A 25,762-nucleotide genomic window follows, 5' to 3' on the forward strand; every position below is an offset into this window, starting at 1 on the left:
GTGAATTAGTCCTACTTTCCCACTCCTTCTGCATAACACTGCATTCCTTTTCCTTTTAAGCATTTACCCAATTTGTTTTTGAAAGTTGTTATTAAATTTGCTTCCACCAAATGCAATTATTCCATTCTAACTAAAAGAATTTACAATCTAAAAATAAGTTACTATCATTGCATGAAAGTGAAAACATTAATACTTCTGATTCTGGAGCCTTTATCAGGACTTGAAATGTTATCTGTTTTTCTTCCCATAGATACTGACTGACCCGCATTTTCTGCTTCAGTTCAGATTTTCAGCACTTTTGATTTTCATCGTCTCTATTCTTTATTTTTAAAGCATTTTTTCCTTTAGATACTAACATTTTGATAACATTCAGCTTCACTTACTTAATAACAAAATCCTTTCCAATTTTCCACACCTTCACAACCCATCATCTCTGCTCCTCTAAGACGTAATTTGGAGAGCAGTGTGAACAAAAGAACTAGCAGCTGAACTAACTGAATAGCTCTATCTAATGTCCATTTCTGAAATACAGTAATGCCTCTGAAAATGGGTTTCCATTCACTGAACTGCTATAAAATATAATGTTTAATAGCATTTTCCAGACTCATGACCTCCACCAGCTAGAAAGACCTGGGCTGGGCAGCACAGGAACATCATTCCTTGTAAAATCACACCCAAGTCACACACTATTCTTTTTTTCAAAATATATTGTCGTTCCTTCATCAGTTCTGGGTCCATCTTCACCTGAACAACTGCATCAGTTCAGGGAAGTGATTCACCACAATCTTTGCAGAGGGCAATTAGAAATGAGCAAAATCCATCAGCATTACCAGCAGTACATACAAACTATGAAAGAACAACGTACACCTCCCAGAACATAGTTGAGAAGGTAGCACCATAATAGTCTCATTATATATATTGAACAGTTGTGCACATGTGTTTTAACTACTTTAATTTTATTAAAGGCAAAATGGCAGCTTTGCACTATGAAAGCAATAGACAATGAAGGCAAATCTTTCATTAAAACATGGACAGTAATCACATCATTTGTGTTTGATTTGCAAAGTCAAGTAAAACATACAGGTGAGCTAACTGCACATGATCTGATTTGTTGCTGCTGAACTAATTTGAAGTTACAGTTTATCACCTTAAGGAATTGCCTTCCTGCACTGTTTGCAAATATTGTACACACTGTGCTGGCTCAGCACTGAAATAAACAAATGCTGAGTTGTCCTTCAGGGTTCCCACTCAATTGCAACACAAGGACAAGAAAAGAGAACTTCAAAAACACACGGATTGCTGAATGCAATTTATTGCTAGAATTTAATGTGAATCACATGACAATTTCTGTTTTTGAGTAGGACGAGGTAATAAGTGTATGGACAATCTTACAACACTGCTCTAAAACCAGTTGACGACTTATCCAAGGTAAAATATAGTCATAGAAACTATGATACAATAAGAACCAATCAGCAGCAATGTGGGGTCCATCAGCATACTCACACAAAGAAAGGTTTCAAAGAACTGTAACCTTGAGATGGCACGTATCTCAACAACTTTGCTAGTTTGGCTGCTTGCAAAATACATTGCCTCTGTTAACAGGAGCTGGTCATTAAAAAGCTGTCTTCAGAAACAATGTTACAGGCCCAGAATGTTACACAAGCGCTTATCATCATTGTGCTTAATAAAGGGAGCATCATAGCTGTTCACACATCAGTTCACAACAAATACAACAGAACAGAGTTCATGAGAAACTGAAGCTACATATGGCATCCCTTCACTACAATTTTGGAGATTTGCTCAGTAAGCCTGGGGTGGAGATCGAAAATGGAACTTTTCAGAAGTACATGATTCAGTGCCAATTCTTTCAATGGCAGCACCACAGGAACAAAATATTCCTCAACAGTGTAAAAAATGAATGTCTGCCAAAAATGAGAACTACCATAATTAGTGCTTTCATTGTATCTTCATACAATAAATATTTTTGGTGTTTTCAGTTTTAATTAAAAGGAGCATCATTTTAAGGTATTTCCATGATAGTATGGGGAGGGGGGGGGGGGAACAGAAGTATGATTTTTTTTTACACAGAGAGTGGTGAGAGCTGCAGGAGTTGTGGTAGAAGCAGATATATTAGGAACATTCAAAAACTCTTTTAGATAGGCACATGGATGGTAGAAAAATGGAGGGATATATAGGAGGGAAGGGTCATCACAACATCATGGACTGAAAGGCCTGTACTGTGCTGTAATGTTCTATTTTCAATGTAATTCTGTACTTATATACTTCTAAACTCAGAATATTCTTTTCCAATAGAGTACTGGCTCTCTGCTTAAAATAATTAAGTATTTTTAAGAGTATGGGTACTCTCAAAGAGTGAAACTAATTGGACTTTTGGTGACTTGGAGGATGGAATAATACTCAGTGGCCACCTTATTACATTCATAATTTAAAAGGCAGATTAGATGTGTATTGTGTAATTAGCTGTAAGTGGAAACCAGGGACAAATTGCTACACAACTGAAACAATGAACAAAGGCTGCTCTAAGCAATGCCTGTTGCTGATGACCACAAATATCAGCTTGTATTTGGAAATAGCATAAACATGTTTCAAGAAAAATTTGTATGAGACAGAAAGGAGTTTCCATTCCATTCCTTTCCAGAATGATGTGAAGTGAATTAACAATATAACCATATAACAATTACAGCACGGAAACAGGCCATCTCGGCCCTTCTAGTCTGTGCCGAATGCTTACTCTCACCTAGTCCCACTGGCCCGCGTTCAGCCCATAACCCTCCATTCCTTTCCTGTCCATATACCTATCCAATTTTACTTTAAATGACAAAAATCGAACCTGCCTCTACCACTTCTACTGGAAGCTCGTTCCACACATCTACCACTCGCTGAGTAAAGAAGTTCCCCCTTCTGTTACCCCTAAAATTTTGCCCCTTAACTTTCAACTCATGTCCTCTTGTTTGAATCTCCCCTACTCTCAATGGAAAAAGCCTTTCCACGTCAACTCTATCTATCTCCCTCATAATTTTAAATACCTCTATCAAGTCCCCCCTCAACCTTCTACGCTCCAAAAAATGAAGACCTAACTTGTTCAACCTTTCCCTGTAACTTCGGTGCTGAAACCCAGGTAACATTCTAGTAAACCTTCACTGTACTCTCTCTATTTTGTTGACTCGGTAACCAGAACTGTACACAATACTTCAAATTTGGCCTTACCAATGCCTTGTACAATTTTAACATTACATCCCAACTTCTATACTCAATGCTCTGATTTATAAAAGCCAGCATACCAAAAGCTTTCTTCACCACCCTATCCACATGAGGTTCCACCTTCAGGGAACTATGCACCATTATTCCTAGATCACTCTGTTCTACTACATTCTTCAATGCCCTACCATTTACCATGTATGTCCTATTTGGATTATTCCCACCAAAATGTAGCACCTCACACTTATCAGCATTAAACTCCATCTGCCATCATTCTGCTCACTCTTCTAACTGGCCTAAATCTCTCTGCAAGCTTTGAAAATCTACTTCATTATCCACAACGCCACCTACCTTAGTATCATCTGCATACTTACTAATCCAATTTACCACCCCATCATCCAGATCATTAATGTATATGACAAACAACATTGGATCCAGTACAGATCCCTGAGGCACACCACTAGTCACCTGCCTCCAACCTGGCAAAAAGTTATCCACCACTACTCTCTGGCATCTCCCATCCAGCCACTGTTGAATCCATTTTACTACTTCAATATTAATACCTAACGACTGAACCTTCCTAACTAACCTTCTGTGCGGAACCTTGTCAAAGGCCTTACTGAAGTCCATATAGACAACATCCACTGCTTTACCCTCGTCAACTTTCCTCGTAACCTCTTCAAAAAATTCAATAAGATTTGTCAAACATGACCTTCCACGCACAAATCCATGCTGGCTGTTCCTAATCAGATCCTATCTATCCAGATAATTATATATACCATCTCTAAGAATACTTTCCATTAATTTACCCACCACTGACGTCAAACTGACAGGCCTATAATTTACTCTTAGAACCCTTTTTAAACAATGGAACCACATGAGCAATACGCCAATCCTCTGGCACCATCCTCGTTTCTAATGACTTTTGAAATATTTCTGTCAGAGCCCCTGCTAATTAACGAGGGACTAGGGTTATCTTAAGCATAAACACCAAAACCATACTGCTTTGTGCTATAAATTCAATCCAGTTCCTTGTAATTGACAACTTCCCTTATTTCATTGGGCATCTCATGAAACAACTAAATCAATAAATGGTCACAGTTGTTTTCTGAACATATTACTAAGCCAAGCAATCACCAGAAAATGAGCCAAACTTCGGTAGGTAAGAAAATTTGTTACATAGTCAGTTAACTGAAATGTAAATCTAAAGCAGCAGCTCCCAACCCCCTTGGTTAATGGTAAGGATCCATGGCAGAAAAAGTCTAGACTAATGCAGAAAGAAAGATTAGAGATAGAGATAAAGATAGAGGTAGAGACAGAGAGTATACTACCAGTTCTATCATGCCATCATGGGTATGGCCCTGCCCACCATAGAGGACATCTACAAGAAGCAATGTCTCAGGAAAGTTACATCAATCATTAGGGAATATCACCATCTGGGCCATGTCCTCTTTTTGATGCAGCGTCAGGTAGGAGGTACAGGATCCTGTAAACTCACACTGGTGTTGCTGTTCAGCAACAGCTTCTTACCTTCAGGTTTTGAACTGACCTGACAAACCCCAACAATACCTCAGACTATACTTTCTCTCTTTCTCAGCTTGCATTAGTGTTATGTGCGGCCACTTTATTAGGTACAGGAGTGGAACATGGTGTGGTCTTCTGCAGCTGTAGCCCATCCACTTTAAGGATCAATGTTTTGTACATTCAGAGTTGCCCTTCAGCACACCACTGTTGTGATGTATGTTTATTTGAATTACAATTGCCTTCCTGTCAGTTTGAACCAGTCTAGCCACTCTCCTCTGAAATCTCTCATTAACAAGGCTTTCTCGCACACAGAACTGCTACTCACTGGATATTTCTGTTTTTCACACCATTCTCTGTAAACTCTAGAGATGATTGTGCATGAAAATCTCAGGAGATTAGCAGTTTCTAAGATATTCAAACTACCCTGTCTGGCACCAACAATCATTCCACGGTCAAAGTTACTTAGGTCATATTTTGTTTCCACTCTGATGCTTTATCTGAACAACTGAATCTCTTGACCATGCTTTTGTGCATTAAGTTTTGTGACTGGTTGGTTAGATATTTGTATTAATAGCAGGTGCACCTATTAAGCGGCCATTGAGTTTATGCTTAAAGCTAATTAAAGATTGTTAACTTCTGTCAGTAATACACTGTGCTGCTGTTGCAAAATGTTCTTTCTGAACATGCTTCAAGTAGACCCAGTCAGCAAACTGGATGCTACTTTGGTTAGTAGGAACTCTGCTGCAGTCTGTTCCCAGAGACATGCAATGACAGAAATAGTGATTCTGTATTAATTTCTGATTTCATCCACAGTCTAAAGAAAATTTAATCAAGGTCGTCATATTGAAATTAACATGGACATCTTATGCAAAGTTGTTTCATACTACACTCAATATCAAACATTACTTTTGTTGTGTGTTTGGTAATGATTACATGCCCAGTAAATAAGAAATAAGGTCAGGAAATACAGTACAGTGCAAAATTCTTAAGAATGTATATAGAGCTAAGATGCCAAGACTTTTGCACAGTACTGTAGTAATTTTATGTATTGCATTGTACTGTTGCCATGTAAAAAAAAATTCATGACATATGTGAGCAATGATAAATCTGATATATGAGTCTCTATTATGGACTGAGAGTGGGAATGGAGCAGGGATAGGGGAATCATGGTTGGGAAAAGGGAAAGGGAGCGGGAAGCATCAGAGACATTCTGTAATGATCAATAAACCAAATGTTTGGTGTTCCAGGGCTGGGTGTGTCTGCATCCTTGCCACACCCCACCCCTGACATTCCTTCTCTGCCACCCATCCCACAGTACTCCTGCGGCACACTGCCCTCACTATTCCCAACATCCTTTGCTCCTGCCAGATTAACAAACTTGCCCTAGCTCTAGATTGGCAACACAGTACTGTACAAAAGTCATAGGCACCGTAGCTGTATGTATCTGTCTAAGACCTTTGCACAGTACTGTAGTTTGAAAACTAACTTTCTACATGTTAAATTGATTATATATACAGCTGTAATTCATATTTTATGCTTGGGCAATTGTTGCAAAATTTTTGTTGTGTGAAAATGATACTAGGACATAGATTGGGACCTGCAGTTCACATCAAATTAGGGCACTGGAAGGGGTGAAGTTGGAGAAATTTGTATTCAATATTTGTAGTGCAATATAGAGACATAGAAAACCTACAGCACAATACCGGCCTTTCAGCCCACAAAGCTGTGCCGAACATGTCCTTACTTTAGAAAATACCTAGTGTTACCCATAACCCACTATTTTTCTAAGCTCCACGTGCCTATCCAGGAGCCTATTAAAAGACCCTGTTGTATTCACCTCCACTGCCATCACCGGCAGCCCATTCCACACACTCACCACTCTCTGCATAAAAAAACTTATCCCTGACATCTACTTTATACCTACCTCCAAGCACCGTAACACTGTGCCTTCTCAGGCTAGCCATCTCTGCCCTGCGAAAAAGCCTCTAACTATCCACACGATCAATGCCTCTCATCATCTTATACATCTCTATCAGGTCACCTCTCATCCTCCGTCAGTCCAAGGAGAAAAGGCTGTGTTCACTCAACCTATTCTCATAAGGCATCCTCCCCAATCCAGGTAACATCCTTGTAAATCTCCTCTGCACTCTTTCTATCGTTTCCACATCCTTCCTGTAGTGAGATCACCAGAACTATGCACAATGCTCCAAGTGGGGTCTGACCAGGGTCCTATATTGCTGCAGCATTACCTCTCAGCTCCTGAATTCAATTCCATCATATGCACTCTTAACCACAAAGTCAATCTGCGCAGCAGCTTTGAGTGTCCTACGGACTCGGACCCCAAGATCCACACTGCCAAGAGTCTTACCATTAGTCTGCCATCATAGTTGACCTACCAAAATGAACCACCTCACACTTATCAGGGTTGAACTCCAGCTGCCACTTCTCAGCCCAGTTTTGCATCCTATCAATGTCCCACTGTAACCTCTGATAGCCCTCCACACTATCCACAACACCTCCAACCTTTGTGTCATCAGCAAATTTACTAACCCATCCCTCCACTTCCTCATCCAGGTCATTTATAAAAAAAAAATGAAGAGTAGGGGTCTCAGAACATACCCCTGAGGCACACCACTGGTGACCGACCTCCATGTAGAATATGACCAGTCTACAACCACTCTTTGCCTTCTGTGGGCAAGCCAGTTCTGGATCCACAAAGTAATGTCCCCTCAGATCCATGCCACAAATGGGGTACCTTATTAAATGCCTTGTTGAAATCCATATACACTACATCTACTCCTCTAGCTTCATCAATGTGTTTAGTCATATCCTCAAAAATTTCAATCAGGCTCGTAAGGCACGACCTGCCTTTGACAAAGCCATGCTGACTATTCCTAATCATATTATGCCTCTCCAAATGTTCATAAATGCTGCCTCTCAAGACCTTTTCCATCAACTTACTAATCACTGAAGTAAGACTCACTGGTCTATAATTTTCTGTGCTATCTCTAGTCCCTTTCTTGAATAAGGGAATAACATCCACAACCCTCCATTCCTCCGGAACCTCTCCGGTCCCCATTGATGATGCAAAGATCACCGCCAGAGGCTCAGCAATCTCCTCCCTCGCCTCCCACAGTAGACTGGGGCCCACCTCAGCCAGTCCTGGAGACTTATCCAACTTGATGCTTTCCATAAGCTCTACCACATCCACCTCCTTAATATCTACATGCTCAAGCTTTTCAGCCGATTGTAAGTCACTCTTACAATCACCAAGATCCTTTTCTGTACAGAATACTGAAGCAAAGTATTCATTAAGTATCTCTGCTATCTCCTCCGTTTCCACCACACTTTTACACTGTCACACTTGATTGGTCCTATTCCCTCACGTTTCATCCTCTTGCTCTGCATATATTTGTAGAATGCTTTGGGGTTTTCCTGAATCCTGTCTGCCAAGGTCTTCTCATGGCCCCTTCTGGCTCCCCTAATTTCATTCTTAAGCTCCTTCCTGCTAGCTTTATAATCTTCTAGATCTCTAACATTACCTAGTTTTTTGAACTTTCGGTAAACTCATCTTTTCTTCTTGACTAGATTTACAACAGCCTTCGTACACCATGGTTCCTGTACCTTACCATCCTTTCTGTCTCACTGAAACATTCCTTTGCAGAACTCCACGCAAATATCCCCTGAACATTTGCCACATTTCTTCTGTACGTTTCCCTGAGAACGTTTCCAATTTATACTTCCAAGTTTCTGCCTGATAGCCTCATATTTCCCCTTACTCCAATTAAACACTTTCCTAACCTGTCTGTTCCTATCCTTCTCCAAAGCTATGGTAAAGGAGATAGAATTGTGATCACTATCTCCAAAATGCCCTCCCACTGAGAGATCTGTGACCTACTGTTCATGGGCATGAATAGGATGTATAGTGAGGGGCCACTAGGTAACTTAAAGGAATACTACCTATAGCAGATACCATTAGCACAGAAGAACTGAAAGCGTATGTATTGCTTGGAACTGCATAGTCACAGTTTTATGATAAAATTCTGTTGTTGCAGTTCGTAGTAGAATTGCTGGGCAAATGCATTTCTCTGCACTATTTCTAATAACTACTTTTAAAACTACAAAAGCTTACTTACATCTCAGCAACAGGTGACAGTCACAGTACTGAAGGTATAGTCTAATCAGAATACTAAAATTAGAACATGTTCTTAACTATTGTGTACCCCACTGTCAGACTATTATTCAATGCAAAGGGAAGACGTGAACTCTTTCTGTGTCTGTTTATAGGGTTAGTGGGAGAGAACCAACATGAATACAAACCTTTTCATTTCTTCTTGGGCATGAATATAAAACATCTCACTTCAGATTAGTGAACTTGGTAAGAACTATGGAGTTGGATACTTCACAATTCGAAACTTACTGTTTAGTCTCAACTTCACAAAATTAATATGTATATATTTTCACCAGCCAAGTCGTTAGCTCATAATGTGTTGCCATGAAGACTTGTGTTGCAGCAGATTTAAATTTATTTTAACAAATATGATTAAGTCAATAATTCAGCTTTGAACAACACTGTCGTACAACAACAAATCATTGACTTATTAGACAGTATGTAGAAGTGCACTAGAACATCTTGACCTATAAAATGCTTTATGATAAAATTAAATATAATCACATTGTAATTGACAAAGAAATAAATGATTACTGCACAAGTACAGTCAATTCCAACAAACATCTCTCCAAGCTTTCTGGGGAATTTCTACATATTTCATTGTTGGACTTGGATACCTGAAGGCAAATCAAATTAATGTTTATTTGGAACAAGTGCATAAATTTATTAAAAAAATAAAACAACCAGAGAAAAAAAAGTTCTAAGAGTCTTAACTGCAGAAGATGCAAAAGAAATCCAAATGAAATGGGACTAATTATTCAATGGATCATCTATTTCCCAGACTCAATTTCCCATAATAGTTGATATTCTTCACTTTCCCAAACAACATCTCTAAGTCTAGATTATTAGGTGAATTTATGTCATTTATTAAAATTAACTGAAAATCAAGATTCATTGTTTAATAATGATGACTTGAGATAATGAACGTTCTAATAACCCTCTCAGGAAAACAAAAACATGCATCTTCTTTTGTCATTCCTTTCATGAAGTTACTTCATCTTTTATTGATCATCCAGCCAGTGGAACAAATCTTTCATTATTAACAGCACTGAAAATTTTATCATTTGAATCCTCTTCAATCAGTTTGAAAGAAAAGGCCCACAAGTTCCCATTCCTGATATAACGTCAGTGAATTTTACCTGCATTCTTTCCTCACTTCTAATATCCTCATTATGCCAGATTTACCTGGGTTACTTTTCCCTTTGGCTTAATCAAAGTTTCACTTGATTACTTCCAATACCTATATTTACCATTGAACAATACAGCACATTACAGGTCCTTTGGCCCATGATGTTGTGAGAAACTTCTAACCTACTCCAAGATCAATTTAACCCTTCCCTCCCATATAGTCCTCCATTTTTATTTTATTCATGTGCCTATCTAAGAGACCCTTAAATGTCCCAAATGTATCTGCCTTACCACGCAGAAGTGGGTTCCATAAACTTATCAGTCGGTGTTTAAAAAAACCTACCTGTAGGTGTCAAAGGTTATGGGAAGAAGGCAGGAGAATGCGGTTGAGAGGAATAATAAATCAGCCATGAGTGAATGATGGAGCAGACTTGATGGACCGAATGGCCTAATCCAGGCTCTAAGTCTTACTAAGTCTGAAACTCCCCCTCCCAATACTTTCTTCCAATCACCTTAAAATGTCTTCTCATATTAGCCACTACTGCCCGAGGGAAAAGGCACTGGCTGTCCACTCTTGTTTATGACTCTTATCACTCTATCAAGTCACCCCTCATCCCCCTTTACTTGAACAGAAAAGGCCTAGCTTGTTCAACTTTTCCTCATAAAACTTGTTCTCCAATCCATGCAACTTCATGGAAAATCTCCTCTGCATCCTCTCTAATGCTTCCACATCCTTCCTATAGTAAGGCAACCAGAAATGAATATAATACTCTTCGAGTGGTCGAACAAGAACTTTATAGAGCTGCAACATTTCCTTGCACTTTGAACTCAATCCCCCAACTAGTGAAACTCAACACATCATACTCCTTCTTAACCATCCTATCAACTTAGAAACATAGAATAGAAACACAGAAAACCTACAGCACAATACAGGCCCTTCGGCCCACAAAGTTGTGCCGAACATGTCCCTGCCTTAGAAATTACTAGGCTTACCTAGAGCCCTCTATTTTACTAAGCTCCAAGTACCTATCTAAAAGCCTCTTAAAAGACCCTATCATATCCACCTCCACCACCGTTGCTGGCAGCCCTCCACATTATCCACAACACCTTCAACCTTTGTGTCATCAGCAAACTTACTAACCCATCCCTCCACTTCCTCATCCAGGTCATTTATAAAAATCACGAAGAGTAAGGATCCCAGAACACATCCCTGAAGCACCCCACTGGTGACCGACCTCCATTCAGAATATGACCTGTTTACAACCACTCTTTGCCTTCTGTGGGTAAGCCAGTTCTGGATCCACAAAACAATGTCCACTTGGATCCCATGCCTCCTTACGTTCTCAATAAGCCTTGCATGGGGTACCTTATCAAATGCCTTGCTGAAATCTATATACATTACATCTACTACTCTTCCTTCTTCAATGTGTTTAGTCACATCCTCAAAAAATTCAATCAGGCTCGTAAGGCACAACCTGCCCTTGACAAAGCCATGCTAACTATTCCTAATCATATTGTACCTCTCCAAATGTTCATAAATCCTGCCTCTCAGGATCTTCTCCATCAACTTACCAACCACTGAGGTAAGACTCACTGATCTATAATTTCCAGGGTTCTCTCTATTCCCTTTCTTGAATAAGGGAACAACATCCAGAAACTCTCCCGTCCCCATTGATGATGCAAAGATCATCACTAGAGGCTCAGCAATATCCTCCCTCGCCTCCCACATTAGCCTGGGGTACATCTCGTTCAGTCCCAGTGACTTATCCAACTTGATGCTTTCCAAAAGCTCCAGCACATCCTCTTTCTTAATATCTGCATGCCAAGCTTTTCATTCTGCTACAAATCATCATTACATTCACTAAGATCCTTTTCCACAGTGAATACTGAAATAAAGTATTCATTAAGTACATCTGCTATTTCCTCCAGTTCCATTAACACTTTTCCACTGTCACACTTGATAGGTCATATTCTATCACGTCTTATCCTCTTGCTCTTCACATACTTGTAGAATGCCTTGGAGTCCTCCTTAATTCTGCCCGACAAGGCCTTCTCATGGCCCTTTCTGGCTCTCCTAATTTCCTTCTTAATCTCCTTCCTAATAGCCTTATAATCTCCTAAATCTCTAACATTACCTAGCTCTCTGAATCTTTTCTAAGCTTTTCTTTTCTTCTTGACTAGATTTATTGCAGCCTTTGTACACCATGGTTCCTGTACCCTACCATAACTTCCCTGTCTGATTGGAACGTATCTAATCACAACTCTACATATATATCCCCTGAATATTTGCCTCATTTCTTCTGTACTTTTCCCTGAGAACATCTGTTTCCAATTTAAGCCTCCAATTTCCTGCCTCATAGCCTCATAATCCCCTTACTCCAATTAAACATTTTTCTAACTTGTCTGTTCCTATCTCTCTCCAATGCTATGGTAAAGGAGATAGAATTATGATCACTATCTCCAAAATGCTCTCCCACAGAGATCTGACACCTGACCAGGTTCTTTTCCCAATGCCAAATCAAGTACAGCCTCTCTTCTTGTAGGTTTATCTACATACTGTGTCAACAATCCTTCCTGAACACACCTAACAATCTCCACCCCATCTAAACCCCTTGCTCTAGTGAGATGCCAATCAATATTTGGGGAATTAAATTCTCCCATCACGACAACTCTGTCATTATTACGTCTTTCCAGTATCTGTTTCCCTATCTGCTCCTCGATATCCCTGTTACTATTGGGCAGACTATAAAAAACACCCAGTAATATTATTGACCCCTTCCTGTTCCTAACCTTCACCCACAGATACTCTGTGGACATTCCCTCTATGGTGTCCACCTTTTCTGCAGCCGTGACACTACCTCTGATCAACAGTACCACACCCCCACCTCTTTTGCCTCCTCCTCTGTCCTTTCTGAAACATTGAAACCTGGCACCGGAAGTAACCAATCTTGTCCCTGAGCCATCCAAGTCTCTGTAATGGCCACCACATCATATCTCCAAGTACTGATCCACGCTCTAAGCTCATCCGCTTTGTTCACAACACTCCTTCCGTTAAAATAGACACATCTCAAACCTTCGGTCTGAGCGCGTCCCTTCTCTATCACCTGCGTATCCTCCCTCTCGCACTGTCTACAAGCATTCTCTATTTGTGAGCCAACCTCCTCTTCCCCAGTCTCTTCAGTTCGGTTCCCACCCCCCAACAATTCTAGTTTAAACTCTCCCCAATAGCCTTAGCAAACCGCCAGGATATTGGTCCCCCTGGGATTCAAGTGCAACCCGTCCTTTTTGTACAGGTCACACCTGCCCCAAAAGAGGTCCCAGTGATCCGGAAATCTTAATCCCTGCCCTCTGCTCCAATCCCTCGGCCACACATTTATCTTCCAGCTCATCCTATTCCTATTCACACTGTCATGTGGCACAGGCAGTAATCCCGAGATTACTACCTTTGCGGTCCTGCTTTTCAATTTCCTTCCTATCTCCCTGCAGTCTTTTTTCAGGACCCCTTCCCTTTTCCTACCTATGTCATTTGTACCAGTATGTACCATGACCTCTGGCTGTTCTCCCTCCCACTGCAGGATATCTTGGATGCGATCTGAAAAATCCCAGACCCTGGCACCTGGGAGGCAAACTTCCATCTGAGTTCCTTTCCTGCGTAGAATCGCCTGTCTGATCCCCTAACTATAGAGTCTCTTATCACTACTGCCTTCCTCCCCTTCCCTACCCTTCTGAGCCACAGAACCAGACTCTGTGCCAGAGGCACAGCCGTTGCCGCTTCCCCCATGTAGGCTGTCCATCTCAACAGTACTCAAAAAGGAGTACTTATTGTCAAGGGGTACAGCCACAGGGGTACTCTCTAGTATCTGAATCTTCCCCTTCCCCCTCCTGACTGTGACCCACTTGTCCATCTCCCGTGGCCCTGATGTGACCACCTGCCTATATCTCCTCTCTGTCACCTCCTCACTCTCCCTAACTCGGTCCCTCAGGAGCTGAAGCTCAACATACTTGGTGCAGATATGGCCATCTGGGAGTCTGGGAGACTCCAGGACCCCTCCCCACCCCCCACATCTGACACGAGCACAGAAAACTGACCTCACACCATACTACCTCCTTTCCGCAAATAACACAGGTAATCCTACCTCATTTCGTCCCGTTACCGCCTAAGCCCATTGAGCCAAAGCACTACCATTCTGCTGCCCGCTGGATATGGCGGTCTTCTTTTTAAACCTTTCACGCTCTACTGGCTGACATCACATGCCTGTGCAGTCTCACCTCTCTTTATCCCAGAGTAGTAAAAAACTCCCTTCACTCCGAAAAATCAGCCGTTTACTCACAGCCTTCTCGCTCCGAATCTTATGTGGCAACTTTGAGGGATCTATGGACATGGACCTCAAAATCCCGGTTCCTCTACACTACTAAGAATACTACCATTAACCTTGCACTCTGCTTTAAAGTTCCACCTTCTAACATATATCACCTTATATTTTTCCAGATTGAGCTCCATCTGCCATTTCTCAGTCCAGTTCTGCAATCTGCCAATGTCTCAATGTAACCTACAAAACCTTCTACACGATCCATAACTCCACATGGGGCAGTTTGTATACAAAGTAAGATGCAGCCTGCAGTGAGACTGTGAGGAAGGACAGGCAGATGATAGGGCAAAATTGCAGTCAGTGGGATGAGTTGAAGTGCAACTTGATGGCAAAATCAAAAAGGATAATGAAGGACTGAATGTGTTATATTTAAATGCATACAGTATACAGAATAAGGTAGATGATTTTGTAGTACAGTTAGAGACTGGCAGGTATAATAATGTTGTGGGCATCACTGAGAAGTGACCGAAAGAAGGTCACAGTTGGAAGTTTAGCATCCAAGGATACACATTGTCATGAAAGGAGAGGCAGATAGGCAGAAGAGGTGGGGTGGCTCTCTTGGTAAAAAACAAAATAAATCCTTAGAGCAAGGTCACATAGGAACAGAAAATGTAAAATCCTTGTGGGTAAAGTTAAGAAAATGCAAGAGTAAAAAAAGACCCTTTTAACCATATAACCATTACAGCACGGAAACAGGCCATCTCGGCCCTTCTAGTCCGTGCCGAACGCTTACTCTCACCTAGACCCACTGACCTGTACTCAACCTATAACCCTCCATTTTTTTTAAACATTCAAGCCTTTGAACAATAGCCAGGATCTGGGGTACAAATTACAATGCGATATAGAAAAGGCATGCTAAAAGGACAAGTAACGATAGTCATGGGAGATTTCAATATGCAGGTAGATTAGGAAAATCAGGTTCATGCTGGATCCTGAGAGCGGGAATTTACAGAATGCCTAAAAGGCACCTTTTTAGAGCAGCTGGTAGGTTGAGCACACTAGGGGAAAGGCCATTTAAGATTGAGTGTTGTGTAATGTAACAAATGTGATTGGCCAGCTTAAGGTAAAGGAACTCTTATGAAACTGAAAATAATATGATAAAATTTGCCCTGCAGTTTGAGAGGGAAACGCTAAAGTCAGGTGGTTCGGTATTGCAGTGGAGTAAAGGAAGATACTGCAGCATTACAGAGGAGCTGGCCAAAGTGGATTAGAAGGGGTCATTAGCAAGGATACTGGTAGAACAGCAATGGCTGGAGTTTCTGAGAGCAGTTCAAAGGCACAGGTTAGATATATCCCAAAGATAAAGAAGTATCCTAAGGGGAAGATGAATCAACGGTGCTGACAAAGGAAGTCAAAGACAGAATAAAACAAAAGAGAGGGCATATAATATAGCAAAAATTGGTGGGAGGTTAGAGGATTGGGAAGCTTTTTAGAAACCAACAGAAGGCAACCAAAGAGCCATAACAAGAGAAAAGATAAGCTAGCCAAAATATCAAAATGGATACCAAAAGTTTTTGCAGATATATGAAGAGTAAAAGAGAGGCCAGAGTAGATATCAGACTGCTGGAAAAATGATGTTAGAGAGGTAGTAATGGGGGACAAAGAAATGGCAGATTAACTTGTTAAGAATTTTGCATTAGTTGTCACTGTGGAAGACAATAGCAGTATGCTAGAAATACAAGTGTTGAGGGGCAGAGGTGAGTGTAGTTGCTATTAATAAGGAGAAGCTGCTTGGGAAGCTGAAAGGTCTGAAGGTAGACAAGTCATCTGGACCAGATAAACTACACCCCAGAGTTACGAAAGTGGTAGCTGAAAAGATTGTGGAGACATTGGTAATGATCTTTTCCAAATCAGTAGATCCTGGAATGTTTCCAGAGGACTACAAACTTGCAAATGTCACTCCACTCTTTAAGAAAGGAGGGAAGCAGAAGAAAGGATATTGTAGGCTAGCTAGCCTGACTTCATTGGTTGAGAAGATGTTGGAGTCCTTTACTGAGGATGAAGTTTCAGCATACCTGGAGGCATATAATAAAATAGGTCAAAGTCAGCATGGTTTCCTTAAGGGGCAATCTTACCAGACAAATCTGCTGGAATTCTTTGAGGAAATAAGAGGCAGGATAGACAAAGGAGAGTCAGTGGATGTTGTTTGCTTGGATTTTCAGAATACTTTTGACAAGGTGCCACACAAAAGGCTGCTCAACAAGATAAGGGCCCACAGGAAAGAGAATATTATGGATAGAAAATTGGCTGACTGGCAGGAGGCAAAGAGTGGGAATAAAGGGGGCATTTTCTGATTGGCTGCTGGTGCCTAGTGGTGTTCTGCAGGAGTTTGTATTGGGACTGCTTGTTTTCATGTGATATGTCAATGATTTGAATGAAAGAGTTGATTGAGTTGTGGCCAAGTTGTGAATAATACAACGGTAGGTGGAGGGGCAAGAACTGTTGAGGAAACAGAGCCTACAAAAGGACTTGGACAGATTGGGAGAATGTGTAATAAAGTGGGCAATGGAATATAATATAGGGAAGTATTTGACCATGCACTTGGAGGCGTAAAGGGACTTGGGAACTCTTGTGCAGGTTTTCTAAAGGTGGAAAAGAAGGCAAATAAAATGTTAGAATTTATTTTGAGAGGACTAGAATATATAAGCAAGGATGTAATGCTAAGGCTTTATAAGGGATTGGTCAGACTGCACTTGCAGCATTGTGGGCAGTTTTGGGCCCATTATCTAAGAAAAGACATCTTAACATTGGAAGGGTCCAGAGAGCTTCACAAGAATGATTCTGGGAATGAAAGGATTAATATACAAGGAGGGTTTGATGACCCTGGACCTGTACTTGCTGGAGTTAAGAAAAATGAAGGGAGATCACTTTGAAACCTATCAAATATTGAAAAATATCGAACATTTAAAGGCCTAGATAGGGTGGATGTGGTGAGAATGTTTCCTATTAATAGTGGAGTCCAGGACCAGAAGGCACAGTCTGAGAATAGAGGGACATCCACCTAGAATAAAGATTAGAAGGAATTTCCTTAGCCAATGAGTGGTGAATCTGTGGAATTCATTGCCACAGATGGCTGTGGAGGCCAAGTCATTGGGTCATTGGGTAGGTTGTTAAGTTCTTGATTAGTCAGAGTGTTAAATTCTAGTGGGAGAAGGCTGGAGAATGGGGTTGAGAGGGATAATAAATCAACCATGATGGAATGGCTTAACAGACTTGATTGGCCCAATGGCCTAATTCTATAATCTTACTGCCAACCTTCAAATCATCTGCAGACTTACTAACTCCCCTATCTACTTCCTCATCCAGGTCACTGACAAAAATCACAAAGAGCAGGAGCCCCAGACAGATCCCTGCAGAACCCCACTAGTCACCAAGCTCCAGGCAGAATATGTTCCATCTACAACAATACTCTGCCTTGTGTGGGCAAGCTAATTCCAAATCCATGCAGCCATGTTTCCCTGGATCCCATGCCTCCTGATTTTATGAATGAGCCTGCCATGGAGAACCTTGTCAAATGCCTTGCTATAAAACCATTAGGCCGTTAAGACATAGGAGCAGAATTAGATCATTTGGCTCATCAAGTCTTCTCCACCATTTCATCATGGCTTATCTAAATTTCTTCTCAGCCCCAATCTCTTGCCTTTTCCCCATATCTTTTCATGTCATGTCGAATCAAGAACCTATCAATCTCTGCCTAAAATATACATAAAGAATGAAATTAGGAGAGCTAGAAGGGGCCATGAGAAGGCCTTGGTTGTACAGGATTAAGGAAAACCCCAAAGCATTCTACAAGTATGTAAGGAGCAGGAGGATAAGACATGAGAGAATAGGACCAATCAAGTGTGACAGTGGAAAAATTTGTATGGAACCAGAGGAGATAGTAGAGGTACTTAATGAATACTCTGCTTTAGTATTCACCATGGAAAAGGATCTTGGTGTTGTAGGGATGACTTACAGTGGACTGAAAAGCTTCAGCATGAGATATTAAGGAAGAGGATATGGTGGCGCTTTTGGAAAGCATCAGGTTGGATAAGTCACTAGGACCAGACGAGATGTTCCCCAGGCTACTGTGGGAGATGAGGGAGGAGATTGCTGAGCCTCTGGCAATGATCTTTGCATCAACAATGGGGACAGGAGAGGTTCCAGAGGATAGGAGGATTGGAAGATTGGAGGGTTGTGGATGTAGTTCCCTTATTCAAGAAAGGGAGTAGAGATAGCCCAGAAAATTATATACCAGTGAGTCTTACTTCTGTGGTTGGTAAGTTGATGTAGAAGATCCTGAGAGGCAGGATTTATGAACATTTGGAGAGGTATAATAGGATTAGAGATAGTCAGCATGGCTTTGTCAAGGGCAGGTTGTGTCTTACGAGCCTGATTGATTTTTTGAAAATGTGACTAAACATATTGATGGAGGTAGAGCAGTATATGTAGTGTATATGGATTTCATCAAGGCATTTGATAAGGTACCCACGCAAGGTTTATTGAGAATGTAAGGAGGCTTGGAATCCAAGGGGACATTGCTTTGTGGATCCAGAACTGGCATGCCCACAGAAGGCAAAGAGTGGCTGTAGATGCGTCATATTCTGCTTGGAGGTTGGTCACCAGTGGTGTGACTCAGGGATCTGTTTTGGGACCCCTACTCTTTGTGATTTTTATAAATGACCTGCATGAGGAAGTGGAGGGATGGGTTAGTAAATTTGCTGATGACACAAAGGTTGGGAGTGTTGTGGATAGTGTGGAGGGCTGTCAGAGGTTACAGTGGAACATTGATAGGATGCAAAACTGGACTGTGAAGTGGCAGATGGAGATCAACCCAGATAAGTGTGAGGTGGTTCAGTTTGGTAAGTCAAATACGATGAGTTAATGTAGTGTTAATGGTAAGACTCTTGGCAGTGTGGAGGATCAGAGGGATCTTGGGTTCCAAGTCCATAAAACACTTGAAGCTGCTGTGCAGGTTGACTCTGTGGTTAAGAAGGTATATGGTGCATTGGCCTTCATCAATCATGGGATTGAGTTTAAGATCCGAGAGGTAATGTTGCAACTCTATAGGACTCTGGTTAGACTCCACTTGGAGTATTGAGCTCAGTTCTGGTTGCCTCACTACAGGAGGAGAATTACAAGGATGTTGCCTGGATTGGGGAGCATGCCTTATGAGAATAGGTTGAGTGAACTCGGCCTTTTCTCCTTGGAGCGACGGAGGATGAGCGATGACCTGATAGAAGTGTATGAGATGATGAGATGATGAGATTGTGTGGATAGTCAAAGGCTTTTTCCCAGGGCTGAAATGGCTAACACGGTCAGGCACAGTCTTAAGGTGCTCGGAAGCAGGTACGGAGGAGATGTCAGGGGTAGGTTTTTTTTTACACAGAGAGTGGTGAGTGTGTGGAATGAGCTGCTGGCGACGGTGGAGGAGGCGGATATGATAGGGTCTTTTAAGAGACTCCTGGATAGGTACATGGAGCTTAAAAAAATAGAGGGCTATGGTAACCCTTGGTAATTTCTAAGGTAAGGACATGTTCGGCACAACTTTGTGGGCTGAAGGGCCTGTATTGTGCTGTAGGTTTTCTATGATCTATGTTCTACAAAGGCTTGGCCTCCACAGCTGCAGCTGCAAAGAATTCCACAGATTCACCACTCTCTAGTTTAAGACATTCCTCCTATTCTCCATTCTAAAAAGATGCCTCTCTATTCTGAGGCTGTGTCCTCTGGTCTTAGACTCTCCCATCACAGGAAAAATCCTTTCCACATCCACTCTGTAAAGGCCTTTCACCTTTTGATAGGTTTCAATTAGGTCACCCCTCATTCTTCTGAATTCTAGAGAATACAGGCCTAGAGCTATCAAACATTCTTTATATGACAAGCTATTCAATCCTGGAATCATTTTCATTTGCTGAAATCCATTTACACCACATCTACTGCTCCACCTTCATTAAATTCTTCTGTTATTTCCTTGAAGAAATCTATCAGGCTCATGAGGCATGACCTGACCCTCACAAGTCATGCAAATTATCCCTAATCAGACCATGCTTCTTCAATTGCTCGTAAATCTTGTCTATAAGAATCTTCTCCAATAATATACCCACTAATGAAGTAAGACTTACTGCTCTATAATTCCCAGGATTATCCCAATTATCTTTTTTGAGAAAGGAATAACATTTGCTGCCCTCAATTCTTCTAATATTATTCTGTGGCCAGGAAGATCATCATCACAGGTGCAACAATACCTTCCCTTATTTCTCACAGTAACCTGAGATATACCCCATCTGGCCCTAGGGACTTATAGATCCTAGTGTTTTATAAAAGTTGCAGCATATCTTATTTCTTAATGTTGACATATTCCAGCATTAATATTCTATGTTGTTCCTTGCTGGTGTCAGATTCATCAAGATCCCCCTCACTGGTGAAGCAAATTATTTATTTAGGAACCTACCCCAACTCCAGACATATTACCTTTTTTATCCCTAATTGGTTCTACCCTCACTCTAGTCATCTTCCTATTCTTTATGTACATGCAGAATGCCTTGCAGTTTTCCTTAATCCTACTCACCAAGATCTTCCCATGTCCCCATCTAGCTTTGCTGAGTCCCTTCTTAAGCTCTTTCCTGACTACCTTATAACTCTCAAGAGCCATGTCTGGTTTTTGCTTCCTAAACCTTAAATAGGCTTCCTTCTTCCCTTTGGCTACATGTTCTACTTCTCTTATCAACCATGTTTCCTTCACCCTACCAACCTTATCCTGACTCAACAGGAAGAAAAACATATCTGGAACCCCATGCAAATGCTTCCCAAACAATCTGAACATCTCCACTGTACATTTCCTTGAGTACTTCTGTTCCCAATTTATACTCCTAAGTTCCTACCTAATAGCAGCATAATTTTCCCTACCTTAAGTAAGTACTTTCCTATACCACCTGCTCCTATCTCTGTGTAAAGTTATGGTAAAGGTCAGCAAATTGTGACCACAGTCTTCAAAATGCTCACCAACTTAGAGATCTTCTCCTGACCAGATTGCTGCCTTGTGCTATATCCAGTATGGTCTCTCCTCAAGTCATTCTGTCTACATTGTGTTAGCAATCCTTCCTAGACACACAGAACAAGTTCTTCCCCATCCAAACCTTTTGCACTAAGGAGGAGGTACCAAACAATGCTAGGGAAGTTGAAGTCACCCATGACAACAACCTGCTATTTTTAAAACTTTCCAAAATCTGCCTTCCAATCTGCTCCTCAGTGTCTCTGTTGTCACTAGCTGGAGGCGAGGGGGTCCATAGTCAACAGAATATTCCCAGTAGAGTGATTGTTTCATTCAATATGTGAAATTAATATTTGATTTCTCCAAGTGCATGTCCTAAAATCATCCAGGTCATGTTTATGAATTGGTTCATTTATATTCCAATCTTCATGATCCTTACATTGAGGATCAGTCTGTTCTTCCATCTGCACAAATCTTTTTTTGGGACATGTCCTTTCAATGTTGCTTTCCTCCCACACTTACAATTTTGCATATCTCTGCACAGGAATTTGCCACACAAGACCTTAAGCCTTATTGGAGAAGTCTTGCTGAAGATTTCAACAAATTTGCAAATTCATACTCGTGTTTCTGTTCCTTTCCTGCTTTGTGTGATCTCTTTCCCTGTGCACATTGCTTTTTAAGATGCATAGTTGTTCTTCTTGTTTTTGTTTTTTATGACTGAGCTGTCCTTTACATCATTCATCAAAGCTAATGGCCCAGATCGTTCTGAACAGCAGCTGGTGGTTCCCTTGAGAAGCACAGCCTTGCAGCCTTGCAGCATTGCACAGACCAGCATGTTCCCAGCTTTCATGCCAATGCATTGCAATAAGCTGGAGATCAGACACCGATACATCTTTCCTCCGTACTCACCTTACCTATTGCACCATCAGTGGACTCACCACTAGGTGTAGGTGCCAAGGTCTCTCAAGCTAAACTCTCATTTCCAGCCCTTGCCTTTATGTCAGTCATAGGTAGCAATGTGAAATGATTCCATGGATTAGAAAGGTAAGTGCGGATGGATAATATTTTTTTCTGTCTTACATAATATTTATGTTCTAATTATATTTAAATTGGTTGTATTAACCCATCATTAACCCACCACACCACTACATCCACAACAATCCCTCAGCACCCTTCATCTCCACCCCATGCAAGACCACTTTACACATACTTGCACATTGTGTTTTATAGGATTGCTTTTATATTTAGTGTGTTTTTATGCTTATTGTATAAAAATCTATTTAATTCTGTTGATAACCGTCAGAAACATTCAGAGGCATTTGAAAAGGTCTGTGGTAGGGGGCCACAGGATCTATCAGTAATGACTATCTATCAGTGCTGCTTGGGGTCTGATCCACTTCAGGTGAGGACTGCAGGGTCAAGGCCTGAAGTTGTATTTGATTCACAGGAATGTAATAAAGTTATTGTGTCAGTGGGAGCTGCAGACTTTCAGGCTGGGGATTGAGTAGTAGCTGTTAGTGCAATCTGAAGCAAGACTTGAACTTGTTAAACTAAATTAAAACCAAAGAGAAACAGAGCAAATTAACAGATGCTAAAATCTGAAATGTGAACTTCACGCCCCTTCCACTAACAACTCTATGTCTGCAATTTCTTGCATTCTTCTTCACAGTCTGTGATCCGTTAATTGGGAAAATTAACAAACTTCAAAGTCATTGCTTTTGTACACAGACCAAATCACTTAAATAAACAAAAACTTATGAGCCAGTGACATCAATCTCTGAGATTCGTAATACTAACAAAACAAGATTTTGTTTCTTTGCCCTATTCATGACATGGATATTAATGCACATTTCAATTTTCTTATGTGGCACCTTCGTAGGGTGCCACTGATAAATCCGACGCCCCATGTCTTTGTCCTTGTGTGTTTCTGGGGTCACCACTATAAATATAAATGGTCTTTAATAAATCAATAAATCAGGAGTCCATGGATTATTGCTTTCCTTTGAAATAGATATGCAGGACGGAAAATCATCTATCAAGATGTCAATTGTGTCCCTCCTTTTCTCTTTAACTCCTCTAAATTTCCACTATATTTCTTCTCTCTACCATTCAGTTTCCTTTTGTATTTCCCACTTCATTCATCAATAGAATTTTTCAAAATGCTCTATTCTCTCCTTTTAATCATACCATTGTTTCACTTCTTATATATAATCCAGAATATTTTATGACTACATTATGAATCACATACTTAAAATGCCATGAACATCAATTTCTATAACTTACGGTAATTACTACACCCTCCCCCCCCCCTCATATTTCATTCCCCATTCTGGTTACTCTCTTATCTCTTCTCCTCACCTTTTTATCATGCCCCTGTTTCCCCTCCTCCTTCCCTTTACTGCATGATCCACTGTCCTCTCCTATCAGATTCCTTCTGCTTCTTCAGCCCTTTACCTCTTCCACCTATTACCTCTTAGCTTTTTACTTCATTTCCCCCCTCCCACCCCACCACACCCACCTTTCCTCTGATCTGGTCTTATTTGTCATCTGCCAACTTGTTCGCTTCTCTCTTCCCCCCCCCCCCCACCCACCCCATCTTCTTATTCTGGCTCCTCTCCCTTTACTTTCCAATATTAATGAACAGTCTTAGCCTGAAACATCAGTTGTTTATTCCCCATAGATGCTGCCTGACTTGTTGAGTTCATCCAACATTTTGTGGTCATTGCCCTTTACAAGGGTGTCCTTTGATATGACATTTCTGCTGATCAACTGACCTGAGTAAGACTGCTATTCATCCAGTTGGAATTAACCGACATGCTGCTCAGGATGTTATCTTAGTAACACATACAAGATGCTGGAGGAACTCAGCAAGACTTTGGCAAGATCTGGCCTGAAACATCAACAGTACATTTCTCCATAGATGCTGCCTGGCCAGCTGAGTTCCTCCAGCATTTTGTGTGCATTGCTTGGATTTCCAGCATCTGCAGATTCTCTTTTGTATGTTACCTTGGTGTCTGCTTTCTCTGTCTCCAAGCTGATGTGAATTTAATCAAGTTATTATCACAGCTTCCCAAAAGATCTCTTGTGCTGAGATTGGCTGACATGTTCCCCTCTTCTGACAAATTCAACAACAATACTTTGCTTTTAAACAAAAAGATTATCTTAATGTGTTTTACAGGAGTGTTGCTGGAAATTGGTATTGACACAGAGCTACACATATAGAACTCATCATTTTTCTTTGCTGAATGTGCAGTACATTTCTAGTTATATCCTAAGAAGCTGAATCCATTCCAATAAACATTTACCTGAACCTAGTCCACCCTGAGAATATTAAAGCTAATGCGCAGAAACCTCAGTCTTGGTCTGTTCCCTACTATATATTGAACTGTTCACAGTAATCATTTATTAATTCTCAGGCTCTATGCTTCCTGAATATACATACCACAGCCAATGAAGTGCCAAAAGTATTTGAAACCCTGAACATGGGAGATGGCATAAATATGAAATAGTGAAGCATTTATCTTCAGGAGTTAACTTCACCATTCAAGATGATTACCTTTCACCCTGAAACAATATCCCTCCTCTCCCGCTCTATCCTGATTGCAGACTCAGATTTATCACGTGTACAGTACTGTGCAAAAGTCTTAGCCCCACACACACACACACACACACACACACATATTATATGTTTTCTTTGCATCTGCAGTGCAGTGTAATACACAAAATTACTACAGTACAGTGCAAAATTCTTGGGCATCCGAGCTGAAATACATATCCATTCACTACAGAGGGGCCACGTTAGGGAGGTGGTGTATAATGCACAGCAACTAATGTCTATTGAGGGCATACAACCAGAATTGGCTCTCTATTCCAAAGAGATTTAGTTCTGGTCTATCCAGAATGCACTGCACTGCACTTCTTCTCACCATGTACTTCCCAATCTTCTCCAGCAAAACTAGCTCTAATCCAAAGAATCTTAGCCCTGGCCTATCTAGAAATAACTGTACTTCTCAGCTTCAAGTTCATTGCTCTTGTAAACTCTAAAGAAACCAAGTCCATTCAGTTGAATCTCTTGACTGAACAACCACCCATTCTCTGAAATCAATCTAGTTGGAATGGAAAGGAAATGAATTATAACCAAAAAAGACACTTGTTTAGGGATGAGTAACTTAACTATCTAAAAAAAAATTGGTTATCCACAGAGAAACTAAGCATCAAAAATACTTTCTGATCATATACATGGTTGTTTGAACCTTTTCACACCAGTATAAATACCATTGACCTCTTGGTTGAAGCTGTCACTTAAAACGCTGATGGACACCACAGTCACAAAACAACAGGATTGTTATTCTGGAAAGATGAAATCAAACAGACCCGAGG

General features: G+C 40.9%; 1 protein-coding gene across 1 annotated transcript in view; it reads right to left on the bottom strand.

Moving 5' to 3' along the window:
* The window catches only part of kcnt1b (potassium sodium-activated channel subfamily T member 1b), a 488,428-nt gene that overhangs the window by 58,627 nt on the left and 404,039 nt on the right, over positions 1-25,762 (bottom strand). The window lies entirely within an intron of this gene.

The sequence above is a fragment of the Hypanus sabinus genome, chromosome 18, assembly GCF_030144855.1.
Source record: "Hypanus sabinus isolate sHypSab1 chromosome 18, sHypSab1.hap1, whole genome shotgun sequence".
NCBI classification, from domain to species: domain Eukaryota; kingdom Metazoa; phylum Chordata; class Chondrichthyes; order Myliobatiformes; family Dasyatidae; genus Hypanus; species Hypanus sabinus.